The sequence below is a fragment of the Triticum dicoccoides genome, chromosome 1B (assembly GCF_002162155.2).
Source record: "Triticum dicoccoides isolate Atlit2015 ecotype Zavitan chromosome 1B, WEW_v2.0, whole genome shotgun sequence".
Lineage (NCBI taxonomy): Eukaryota > Viridiplantae > Streptophyta > Magnoliopsida > Poales > Poaceae > Triticum > Triticum dicoccoides.
This window is the reverse complement of record NC_041381.1, coordinates 158,339,184-158,353,262: the sequence shown is the minus strand read 5'-3', so window position 1 is coordinate 158,353,262 and position 14,079 is coordinate 158,339,184.

Genomic DNA, 14,079 nt, shown 5'->3' with positions numbered 1-14,079 from the left:
TATATTATCGTAGTTTGTAAGTTATTAAGCGTGATTCCTGATTTCTGTAGCCGTTCATCCGGCTCCTCAAATCTGTGAAGTGTCGGTTTTGCTGTGAAGTGTGGTTAAAACTGTAAATGTCAGCGATATTTTGAACCCTACTGAACAAGGTGTTTGATAAGATGGTAACCCTACTATGCAAGTTTTGGCCAACGATCTGATTATACATAAATATTTGAACCAAACAATTCACTTTAACTTCATAACATTTTCTTAATTGCTTTAGATTTTGCGTACATAAAAAGAACACTCTGCTTTATACTCGGAAACTTACTTTCTTTGGATCTTGGGTGAAATCTTCTGCTATGCTGAGTAGTGAGTACCCTGATTTTCCTGAGGAATGTGAGGCTCACTACAGCTTACTATGATGATAAGGTTTTGTGCAGAGACTCCCTACAGCTTACTATGATGATTACGGTGCAACTGGCTTAACCGCACCTAAATGTCTGAACCTCTTATGATGTAAAATTAGTTAGTCTTGCGTTCTTGGTATGTGATGGTCCCTCTATTATCCCAGTTTGTAATTTATTAAGCACGCTTCTTGATTTCTATAGCCGTTCATCTAGCTCCTCAAATCTGTGTGAGTATTCTAGTTGGGGTGGGAGTATTGCTCTTTGATACAAATGCATGAATGCTTGTCAGCGTTTAGGGAACGGGGGTCCCCAGACTTGCCTGCCTGCGGCCCACGGCGTGGCTTCACCAGCGGCCCAGTACGGCCCGTCTTCGTCAACCAACACTCAACACTACAAAAAAAATACACTTCCGTGATGATACGTGTTTGTCATACTAGGTCGCGTTTTTTGGCATGCATGTACATCCATGACAATTTTATGACAGAATCAAGATAGTCATACCAGTGCTGTCGTAGAAGTGTTCCATGACATTACCAAAATTATCATCACGGAAGTGTCCACTTCCATGACGATAAATCGTGCGTCACAAAAGTGCTTTCGTCAAGGGTGACCGACACGTGGCATCCACCATAACGGAACGCCGTTAAGCTATCGGGTCGGGTTTTCGATCCGATAACCCGTTAACAGCCCCGACCAATGGGGATTTTCCACGTGTAAAATCATCATTGGCTGGAGGAAACACGTGTTAGCTCATCGTTGGGACAGATGTCATCCACTCATTGGACGGAAGGCGCCTATGATACGTCGACACGTGGCACGGACCAACAGAGGCCCATTCTTGTGAAAAGGCCGGCCCAGTAAAAATTAGCAGGCCAGCCCATATAAGGCCTACTTGTGTCAGGACCATTTAAGCCCACGACCCATACGAGATGTGCCAATTCGGCCCGTCAACGGCCCGTTAAAGATTTGACACCATTGCAGCCCATCGTCAGTTCGAGCCCGTTAACAGCCCGCTATATATTTGGGCTCAATATCGGCCCGATGAGATTTCGGCCTGTTAACGGCCCATTTAATGGATGGGCCAATTTTTAGGATGTACATTTTTTGGCCTTTTAGTGACCCATTTAAATGTTGGGCTAATTTCCGGCCCGATGTGTCTTTTAGCCTATTGAAGGCCCATAAATATGATGGGCCATTTATTGTCGGACCTGAGTTTCGGCCTTTTAGTGTCCCATTTAAGTGTTAGGCCAATTTCTGGCCCGGTATCACTTTTAGCCTGTTGACGGCCCATAAATCAGTTGGGCCATTTGTAGTCGGACCTGAGTTTTGGCCTTTTAGCGACCCATTTAAGTGTTGGGCCAATTCCCGACCCTATGTGCCTTTCGGCCTGTTAATGGACCATAAATGAGTTGAGCCATTTGTAGTCGGACCTTAGTTTTGGCCTTTTAACGGCCCATGCCCTTCATGGTCCAATACCAGCCCGATTTCTCTTTCGGCCTGCTAAAGGCCCACAACATAGTTGGGCCATTTACAATACGACCTGACTTTCGGCCTCTTAGCGGCCCATGGCCTTCATGGTCCAGTACAAGCCCGATGTCTGTTTCGGCCTGCTAAAGGCCTACAGTATAGTTGGCCCATATGTAGCCCAAACTTAGTAATGGCCCGTGAAATAAATTGGGGCCACCTGTTGCCCGCTTTGATGTCGGCCTGTTAACAATCCGGGAGGTAAGAGGGCCAACCATTAACTTTCGGCCTAGTAACGGCCCATTAACTTAATGGGCCCACTAAAGTTCGTACATGTCTTTAGGCGAAATTAGATAATTTGAGCCCATTACGACGAGCAATTATGCACAGGACCAAAACCAATCAAGCAAAGGTATGGCATACAGGGAATAACGTTGCACATCCAGCATATATTATAGGAAATTACATCCGCTAGGCAATCAAAGATTGATGCCAGTGCAAATAAATGAGTAGAACCTAACCATCTACAACGTCACAATCTGCAACCTCAGCACAGATGACGCCCATAAGCATGTGGGCAAGTTCTTTCTACTTTGCTACACTGTCTCTGAAAACATTGATCAGTTGTTGTGTCACACAACTCTGCACCTCTAATTCATCGACCATTTCCATCATTGCTTCAGCCATTAATTGGTTCACAAACATACATTTATTCCATTGCATTCAAGACAGAGGATACTGAACAGATTCAGATGGCGATTTTGGCAGGCTTGCATTATTGATAGTGGAGAGTGTCTCGACCACTGCATCATAACATAAATTAGGACGGGAACCAAACAGATGAATCATGAGTTATTGCCATATTACCTGGCCTAGATTTACTAGAAAGAAACAATGGGGTTGCCTTGCTGTTTTTAGAGTTTGTCTTCTTATCTTCAGCAGCCTGCACAAAATTAACACACTAGCATTGCTATCATTGGCCAAGTCAGATAATAGGAAAGCAACATTGACACAATGAACGTTTGGGCAACTAGCCTACACCAAATTAACACAATATGGCACATCTATCATCAGCCAGGTAAGGTAGTACAAAAGCAACATTGACACAATGAATGAATGGGCAACCAGAGAAGCACTACAATTCAGTAATGTGCGTGATATGAGATAGTACATTCATGTAGCTCAGTATGCAAAACTACCAGGCAGTTTTCCTTACAAAAATCAACATTGGTGCCTTTAACATTTTGGTACAACTAATTTTAGATCAGATAAATGTTAGATTCACGCCGATTAAGAAAATACATGTTGATGTAAATAAATAGTGATATACAACAGGTACTTACACCAGCATTGGAGCACAGAGAATTCCTGCAGGATATTTTCCTCAAATACGATCCCAATGGAGGAAGTCTTCTATCGTTTAACCTTATTTTCTAAAAAAGAGATGGGTAAGAAACATCTAGAAAATATGATCAGAATGCCATAAAATTTCATGATGCGAGGATACGCACACGCTTCTTAAAATGGAGTTGACATTCTTTTGCTGGACTGGAGCGGACTAGTTCTTTGGCCACTGGAATCTGCTTATTATCAGTGGGAGTTGGGTTTCTCTGTGCTGGAGCAGTATCTATGAAAAATGGAGTTGGTTTATTTTCTCCTGGCGTTTGGATCTTTTGCAAAGACCTGGTTTGTAACCCTTCAGATTCTAACATAGCCGTCTTCCCCTTGCATGCCTTATATAGAAGAATGGTGATTCAATTATAAAACATGCTACAGCAGAGATGGAATAGGTACTGAAGAATAGAAAGGCATGACATATTGACATGTATTCCCTCCATCCGAAAATAAATGGACGGGTCTAGGCGTATTTCAGTTCTAGATACATCCACTTTTATCCATTTCTGTGACATTTAATCCGGACAGAGGGAGTATGATGTAAGAGCTAGGGATACGACAGGACAACACAGTAAAAAAACACTGAAAAACACACAGCAGAACCAAAGTATTAAAACCCACTGATATGAGATAGTACAGTCATGCAGGTCAGGATGCAAAACTACCAGGCAGTTTTCCTTACGAAAATCAACATTGTGGCCTTTAATCATACATTTTGCTACAACTAAATTTAGATCAGATAAAGGTTGGATTCACGCCGATTAACAAAATACATGCTGATGTAAAAATATAGTGATATACAACAGGTACTTACATCTACATTGGAGCACAGAGAATTCCGGCAAGAATCTTTCCTCATAAACGATACCATTGCAGAAATTCTTCTATCTGTTAAGCTTATTTTCTAAAAGAGAGATGGGTAAGAAACATGTAGAAAATATGATCAACATGCTATAAAATTTCATGATGCAAGGATACGCACACGCTTCTTAGAATTGAGTTGACATATTTTTGCTAGACTGGAGCGGACTAGTTCTTTGGCCACTGGAATCTGCTTATTATCAGTAGGAGTTGGGTATCTCTGTGCTGGAGTAGTATCTATAAAAATTGGAGTTGGTTTATTATCTCCTGGCGTTTGGATCTTTTGCAAAGGCCTTGTTTGTAACCCTTCAGATTCTAACATAGTCGTCTTCCCCTTGCATGCCTTGTATAGAATAATGGTGCTTTAATTATAAAACATGTGACAGTAGAGATATGGAATAGGTATTGAAGAATAGAAAGGTATGACATATTGACATGTATTCCCTCCATCCAAAAAAATGGATGGGTCTAGGCGTATTTCAGTTCTAGATACATCCTTTTTTATCCATTTCGGCAACATGTAATCCGGACGGAGGGAGTATGGTGTAAGAGCTAGGGATACGACAGGACAACACAGCAAAAAAAACTAGTTGAATGTAAAACTATATGCTAGCGGAATACGTATAGAAATAACTAAGGCAACATACACGTGTATGATTGGGAAAATAAGATGGCATTGCAACAGATCACTAGAACAACACTTCAATTTAGAAAAACATGGTATGGCAGACAGATGAAGTACATACTGATGAATAACAATGCATAAGATATTCAGAAGCATGATGTCCAAATTAAGCAGATGGCATTGCGATAGAGTAGAATGACAGTACTTGAATTTGAAAACATGTTATCATGAATGGAATAGGTACTGAAAAATAGGAAGGCATGCCATATTTACATGCATGATCAGCATGCTAAGCACATGGCATTGCAATAGAGTAGATACACTCCAGGACATTATATGCATGTTGTACCCATATCACAGGCCAGGTTAGAGCAAGGACCTTGTGGGGTGAAGAGGATTCATCATCTTTCTGCAAGTCTTCTGAAGAACTGCCTTTACATGTGCCATCATATTGGGTATCATTGGCATCAAGTTTATTGGCCTTTACATTGCTCCGTGAGGTTCTTGTGGATATATCAGTGTGTGCAATTATATCTGACATGCATGGAAGACAACTAGTAGCTAGATTTATGTAAATGAGTGACCATAGGAGATGACATAAATAGCAGGACTGGGGTTAACTAGCAGCAACAGGTCTCATAAACTAAAGGGAGAACACAGATGAAAGCTACAGAATATGTATCGTTTGTACTCGAGATTAACTAGATGGCACACAAAAGTATTAAAGAACAACATAGGTAATACTAGAAGTGGTATAATACTATAATCACCAGCCTGTGGGATAGCATTGGCTGATGGATGATAACTATGGAACAGCGTTACCTAAAGAACAAGTATCTTAGCTGAACTATGGAACAGCGTGAACTCCTGAACAAGACCCGTAAGAGATGAGCATGAATATACAGTGAAATGTGATGATCTATTTTCCGTGCTTAGATGAATAACAAAGCCATAAATGTTGCACACAAGTAAGATGAGGGTACAACCTATCTGGTTGCCATCCATAGGAGTGAGCATCATGTGTTGACTTGTCGATGGCCCTGCAGTTGTTGTGGCTGTCCATGTCGGGCACGCGCATTCGATGCAAGGAACTGTTGAGTGGGGACTGTAGCTCCCTTCCGGTGTATGCTTCCCTTGTTGGAGCAGCTGCGGTGAGTCGGAAGACGGTGTGTCTGAAGATGCAGATAACGCATAATATTAAGAACCACATATCTCTTTGATCTGAAGAAATACACTAAGAGATCAATAGCAAGGTATGAGAGTGGTCACACGTCTGTTGACTGAAGACTAAATTGGGGTCACACGATTTTATTTTATTTTGGTACTGTCCGATCTATGACGGATGGCTTGATGGCCGTCTTGTGCCTCCCGGCTGACACTGTTCGGAATATTCCTCGAAGAGCCAGCGACCAATGGCAGAGCAGCCTGCCTCCGCCGTCCGTGGCCCCGGCCAAAACCCCGGTCCCCGCCCCACCGCACTGCCGTGGTTGCACCGCCCCCGGGCCAATCCACAAAGACTCCCCGTCATCCAGATCCGGCGGCGGCAGTACCTTCAACCCATGCAACTCTAAAAGATAGCCATCTAAGCGTTGCTTCCGCGGCGAACTTGCGGCCCCGCACCCTTACATTAGGCACCAGCCAACCGGCAGTATAGGAGCTCCGCCGCCTCGAGGGGTGCTGCTTCCCATTGGTAATCGATTGGCCCAGAATAAAAATTCAGACAACTGACGCCTAAATAAAGTGATTTCAGATGAGGGTGCAACCTATCTGGAGGCATGGTGAAGTAGGCAGGTCCAGGTGCCGAGTCGGTGAGGTCGGCGCGGTTGCGGTGGCGACCGGCGGCAGGGAAAGAGCGATGTCGCGACGGTCGACGGCTATGCGGAAGCAACGCCAGGACTGGATGGATCCGAAGTTGGAGCCGCTCCAGCACCGTGAACAACGACGGGGGTGAATCGGCTCCGGTACGGTTCGTGCGGCCGTCGTCGAGGCAGCACCAGCAGCACGAAGTAAGAGGCACACGACCCAGTGCATGACGGATATTGGACAGCGTCTCCGACATTAGGGAGGAGGGCAGCTGTGAAATTGGTGCGGTGGGGGCACCATGGAGGTGGGGCTCAGGTTTCGCAGCTCGGGAGAAGGGAGCTTCCCGGGGAGAAGGTGATTTGGCGCCCACGAGGTATGAATGGGGGCGGGCGGGGGGAATTGGGAGGGGAGTGGAACCATGTCTTACGGACGCATTTGTCTGAAATGTGAGGGGGAGTTACAGTTCTACCCTTGCCTATAGGCTTCTCGGCTTGGTTCTGTGTACTGAGGGTCAGGGATAGTAGAGTAACTTTGCTTCTCCCCAAATAGTGGGCGGGAGCGATTTCGGGCGAGGAGGGCGTGTTTTGAACTATAGTGGGCGCGAGCGATTTCGGGCGAGGAGAGCGTGTTTTGAAATAGTGGGCGCGAGCTATTTCAGGCGAGGAGAGATTGTTTTGCCGACCATGGTTTATGAATTATTCGGCACATGTCATTTCGGCCGAGGAGAAGGCGCGCTTGGATGAAGTTACGAACCTACCCTCGATGTACAACGGGCCAATTGATGCGTGTCCCACATAATACGGTAATTTCGCGTCTCCCATTTATTTGCTCGGGCGAATTCCACCGAGCAGAGAGGATGTTTAATGGTTCGTTCAAATTTTGGGAGAACGAGCATCCACATCTACCTTACCAAGTCGATTCGAATCAAATTTTGAAATATTAGCTTGCCACTTCTTTTTTAGATGGAGAGATGATGCTCAGGAGTAATGTGTTTTTACATGCTCGTTGCTAGCGATTTACTATATGACAAATAGTTGACCCACTCAAAAACGCGAATCAAACCCAAAACGAAATATCTCGATTCAATGAACTAGCTCATTCAGTAGGTCAAAATAGTGAACTAAATCCAAAATTGAACACCTCAATCAAGTAGCATGTTGTACAATATTATAGTACTCCATGAACATGTTGAAAGTCAAATTAATGAACTTGTTTGATATACACATATATCTGTTCATGTGTGGATTGCAGACAACATGTTCTCCAATTTAAATATTTGAATGCAAGTTTATATCGAAACATGGTTTATATCAGTCTTTGATGCATAAAACGCGACCTCCCCCTCTCCCGGACTCATGTTCTCTCTCTCTCTCTCTCACTCTGTCGCCGACAATCTTCAATCATGTCGCACGCATCCGACACAAAAACCTTGTTGGTCCCTCTCCCTTTCTCTCCATCTCTCTCTCTCTCTCTCTCTCTCTCTCTCTCTTTGTGTGTGGGGGGGGGGTCTTTCTAGTTCGCATTCATATATACACCATCTACAGGTCTATCTCGCACACTATGTATGATACTCTAGCTAGTCCAAGCTAGATATATTGGGTGCACTCATCGTACGCACACAAATTCCTTGGCTCTTTGCCCGTAACTCTCTCACGCACCACTATGTCATCTCGGAGCTCTTCCCCCCCTCTCTCAAACTCTCCATCCACCTGGGTCACACATACACATGCATATCTCACTCGCACTCGATAGGCCCATCTAAAACTCTATCTCTCTCCCTCGTTCTCTCTCCATCTCACACGCACACACACACACAATCTCATGCCAAGCTAGCCAAGTATGATGGTCGCTCACTCAATTGTAGGCACACGCAGTCCCCCCTATATGTATATGACTAGCTAATCTTAGTCTCCATCACAAACATGTGCATGGTCTATCTCAAATTCTCTTGGGGCATCTTTCTATCCCGCACGCACTCCCTCGATCTCCCACCCATATAGTCCCCTCACAATCTCGAGGGGATCTCTCTATCACAAACACACCCTCTCTCCCTCCCCATGTGTCCATGCCATCCATGTGTCCCTCTCGACCTTTTTTCCTTGTTGGCCAGACCTCTATTGGACATGTGCTACAGGGGTGTCTCTCTCCGTTGCAAACAATCACACACTAGCTATCTTCGTGTATCTCCTCGCCTCGCTTTTCCATCTCGGAGATGCATGCGTGATATGTTCGCATAAGAAACAAAAACACACACTCTCTCTCTAATTTATCGTTTGTTGTCACTTTCTCTTTCACATACATACTCTTTTTGCACACTTACTCATTCTCCTTCACATGCACTTGATCTGTATCGACTGAGGCACTCTCCTCCATCCATAGCACATAGATTTATTGAAAAGTCAAACATCACAAAGTTTGACCATGTACGTGGAGAAAAAGAATTACATCTAGTACGGCAAACATATACCATTAGATTCACCATGAGATGTAGTTTTGTATGATGTATCTTTGGTATTGTAGATATAAATAACATTTGCGTAAACCTGATCAAAGTTTCCAATGTTTGACTTCTAAAAAATTTACATGCACTGCATTATCGAGTGGATGGAATATCTCTTTCCCCCTCTCAGCTATCTGACACACCACTCAGCCTTATCGGGGCTCCTCAATCTCTCTCAAACTTTATTGGTCAGTTTGGTTCGTGACCTCACCCTCATGCCTTGATGGCCGGTACTGCCTGGTGTGGACGTGAGATGTAAAATATTTCTGCCTAGCCAGGCTTGTGTGGTGCTGAAGCGTTTGGTTCATGCCTGGGCCAGACAAACCATCAACATCCCATCAATGAATCCATGAATCAATTATTTAATGCTAATATCCATCCATGTTACTGTTAGCCTCGTGGCTGCACGACCAGGCATGGCCAGCCGTTCGAAATCGGTTGCTTGGGCCAGGCTACTTGCAGTGTCTGGAGTTCAGCCAGGCTAATTAAAGTGCAAGGGAACCCAGCCCAGGCGGGCTTTCTTTTTCACAGGGTAGCAACCAAACAAGCGTGCATAAAATCCAGCCACAACCCCAAGCCACGCAAAAGATGCTCACGACACAAGCCAAACTGGCCTTATATCTCCCTGGTTCACACATACACATGTCTCGCTCGTGCTATACATATAGACCCATCCAACACTCTCCGCCCTTGTTCTCTCTCCATGTGACATGCACCCCCCTAAGTACCATAATCCCTCACTCCATCATAGGCTCTATTTGGATCCATGGGTTAGAGTTAGTTTGGAGTCAACTAACCCAAAAAGATCCAAACAGGAGGGTTAGTTTAGGTTAGATGCATCTAACCCATCCAAAAAGCCTAACCCATCCAAGAGGTGCTTATTTGGGTTAGTTCTTCTCGGGACCACTAATAAACACTTTTTTCTCTCGCTCTCCCCGCAGCAGATCCCTCCCCACTTCCTCGAAGCTTCTCGTCCTCTCCCTCCCTCCCTCTCGCACCGCCCGTGAAGGTGCCTCGCCGTATCCGCGCTCCATCTAACCCTGCCATCCAAACACCTCTTTACTTAGAGTTAGTTCAGGGTTAGTTCAGGGTTAGAATCTAACTCTAACCTCTAACTGAGTTAGAGTATCCAAACAGGGCCATAGGCGCAAGCACTCCCCCCCCTCCTAAGTATGAGTATCTCTTACTAGCCATCAGGAACACACGTATTGTGTCCTTCCATCCATACGTCTATCTCGATATCTCTCGGGGCATCTTCTATCGCGCACACACCTTGTCACTCGATCTCCCACCCATGTAGTCCCATCATGATCTCCAGGGGATCTCCCTATGACAAACATACACTCTCTCCTCCCCATGTCTGCATTTTCTCCGTACGTCTCTCTCAACCTCTATCCCTTGTTTGTCAGACCCCTCTTGGCCACGAGCTAGGTGTCTTCCTCTCTCGGTTCCAAACAACCACACACTATCTCCTCACCTTGCCTCCGTTGTCGAAGATTCATGTGTGATATGTTTGCATAAGACACGCACACTTTTTCTCTACTTTTATCGTGTGTTGTCTATGTCTCTTTCACACACGCACACACACTTTTCTCTCTCTCTTTCTCTCTCTCTCTCTCTCGTTAGGGACTCTGTCACGTCCATAAGCATATGGATGTTTTGAAAAGTCAAACCTCAGAAAAGTTTGACCAGGTATATGTGGAGAAAAACATTTACATCTCGAACGATCATTAGATTCATCACAACATGTACTTACTTCATACTATCATTTATCTTTGGTATTGCAGATATAAGTAATTTCTTTATAAACTTGGTCAAAGTTTCAAAACTTTGACTTAAAAAAAATGTTGTAACTACATTATCGAACGGAGGGAGTAGCTCTTTCTCTCTCTCTCTCTGCTATCTCTCACGGGCCTCCCCTCTCACTCGACCTCTCTATATCGACGGATTATACGCTCACTGTGTCAGTGTATAGCTCCATATATTGTTTAGTTGACCGGTCAACCAATCCACATGCTGCGTTGTCAGCTCGTGTTCTGTATCTTGGTGTGCTGACCCATGTGGCAATGGGTGAAAATAAGTAAACTAGAGGCCCATCTGACACGCGGTGAAGTAAACAAAGTTGAAACCACTCGGGGTAGCACCCCGCATGCTAGTAAATTGAGGGCGCATTGAGGACAAACTTCTTGCGCGCGAAGGACGCACTCGCGCACACTTCACCACGGCGCGGCGGCATGCACAGAAGGACGCACTCGCGCACACCCAGCACACAACACACACCAGCACACGTGTACACCGGCATCGTTGCCGGTTGAGATGGACGGCGAGGCAGCCAACAAGCGGAGGCGGATCGAGCCAAAACCGCATCCGGCGAGCCTGGACTTCATCAGCAGCCTCCCCGACAACATGCTGCTTGTCATTATCAGCCTCCTCCCCACCAAATCTGCCGTGCGGACTGCCCTTCTCTCCCGGCGGTGGCGCCCCCTCTGGCGCTGCGTTCCCATCAACCTCACCGTCGATAGCTACCTCTGCGGCGGGGATTGCAAACGCATGGCGGCAGTCTCCAAGATCCTTTCATCTCACCCTGGGCCAGCCAGACGCCTTGACATCCGCATGTTCAGTACCAACTGCAAGGTCCAACCCAAGTTCGACGAGTGGTTGTTATCCCCCATCGTTCAGGTACATCACTCATCTTCTTCTCCGTCTTCTTGAAATTCACATTTTTAATTTCTTCTTGATGTATTTACGACCATCTTCCAGAAAATGATTCCCACAAGCTTGACCCAGTCCATGCGCACAGTGAAGATCTTAGCACTAAAATCTATCGGCCCCAATCTGGATCAAGTTCTTGGATTCCTTACATGCTTTCCGTGCACGGAGAAGCTACTCATCGAGGTGAAACTGCTTTCCTATAAGTAAACGGTAATCACAACGTAGCTCAATTTTTTCGCAATTTTCCCAAATTATGATGACAAGTGTAGTGTTCAAAACTGCATCTACGCACTGCACCGAAAGAAATGTTTTTAGTATTTTTTCTCACGTGATCACCTGCATCGTTTTTATGTTGTACTACTATAGTAGCCTAGGCTAGTCATAGTGGAAAGTAACTTAGACTACTCCAGTAACTCTATGGTTACCCTAAGAGCAAGTACTACCTCCGTCCTGGTTTACTCTTCCAATTTTGTAGTATCAAAATTTGACCATAGATTTAACTAACAAAATGTTAATGCATGTCACTAAGAACTATATCGTTGGATTCGTATTTGAACATAATTTCAAATGGTGTAATTTTTAGTGACATGCATTGGCATGATCAAAATTTTATACTAAATAGGAGGTAGTATTCCCTCCGTCCCAAAATTCTTGTCTTACATTTGTTTAGATACGGATGTTTCTAACACTAAAATGTAACTAGATACATCCGTATTTAGACAAATTTAAGACAAGAATTTTGAGACGGAGGGAGTACAAAAGTGGGCTATGTAGGCCAAAACATGCGCCAAATTCACTTGTGATGCATTTGGCATCGATGCCCCTCCATTGCTCACCTGGTGCCCCAATCTGGATCACCTACTTTGCTCTGGTGCCAAATTAACTCACACAATGAAAACATTGTGTGGGAGAGAGAGAGGACTGAGGCAATAAAAAAACACTTGTTTGGGAGAGTGAGAGGCTGGTGTAGTTGGTTTGATTGATTTGTTTATACATGTGGGTCTGTGTGCACAGCGGTGCCAACTCTCTCACATCACGAGAGCGGTGCCAAAATCTTTTGATTTGACATCGATACGTATTATGTGGCATACTTTTGCAAAATATGGCATCGGCCACATAGTGGAAGGCAACAAATGCCCAAGCTCTTCACGTGCTCCTAGTTAAATGAGAGGAAACAGAAAGAGAGAGAGAGAGAGAGTGAGAGAGAGAGAGTGAAAAAATATCACTAGCCAGCCAACCCTATCGTATGAGCGAATGATATTGGTACCTCTTGATGACACGGCAGTCTTATGCAGCCAGCTGCTCTAGTATGTTCTCTTCTTTTGCAGATAAAAGAAGACCCGAAAGTGAAAAACGTGATAACAATCTCATCGAATGCCTTGATCTCCATCTTACAGAAATTGATTTTATCGACTACCGAGGCAGCACATCTGAGATTAAATTGGCCAGGTTCTTTGTTCTGGAGGCAAGTGTGCTCAAGGTAATGAGGTTTGGCATTCTATGGCGCAACAATGAATGGCATGCTGATCACCGCAAGCGTCTAAGCCTAAATGACAAAGTCTCCGCAGAAGCTGAATTTGTTTTTGAAACATCAAGTGGCTAGAGACTCGAAAACTTATTTGCCCATTAGTGACTTATCAAGGCGATGGATTTTAGTTTGTACGATAACGCTGCATCCACCTAAAGTAACGAAGTTCTTACGTAAACTTCCTAGTAATTCCCTCTTCTTAGGTGCAGCAATACTCCTAACATTTGTAATATCAGTTTGAAACTTGTAATATTGCCGTGTCCTAATCCTGCGTTTTCAAAATCCTGCGAATCAAACAGTCCTGAGTTGGTGATGATGTTGTGCCTTCCATCTTTCACCAATAGCCGTCGGATCTAGATCTGACGCATACAAACCAAGCTTCTCCATTTTTGCAAAAAGATGCCCGCACTTGTTCCCTATTTACAAACAACTCCTTGTCTCTCACAATTAGCCTTATCTCCTCCCCACCACATCTAGAAGGTCGTGGAAAAATCTGGCGCGATGGCCGCTGCCGGAGCCGTCCACCCCTAATCTTGGTGTTCCGTGCAATGCACGGGCATCTACGCACAGGAAATTATGTCGAACAGGGATAGTTGTAAGCAGGCTAGCTCTACAGCCATGATGATAGTGACTGCAGACGGTGAGGCTGACTATGGTATGCCGAACACGGCGCCTATACTCAGGTGTCATCTCCGGCGCAGGGTCTTGTCACTTCACTGTGAGGAGCAGCACGTAATAATTTGACCAACGGGTAGTACAATGCTAGTACTCCTACTACTACATTGGTAGTACTACTACT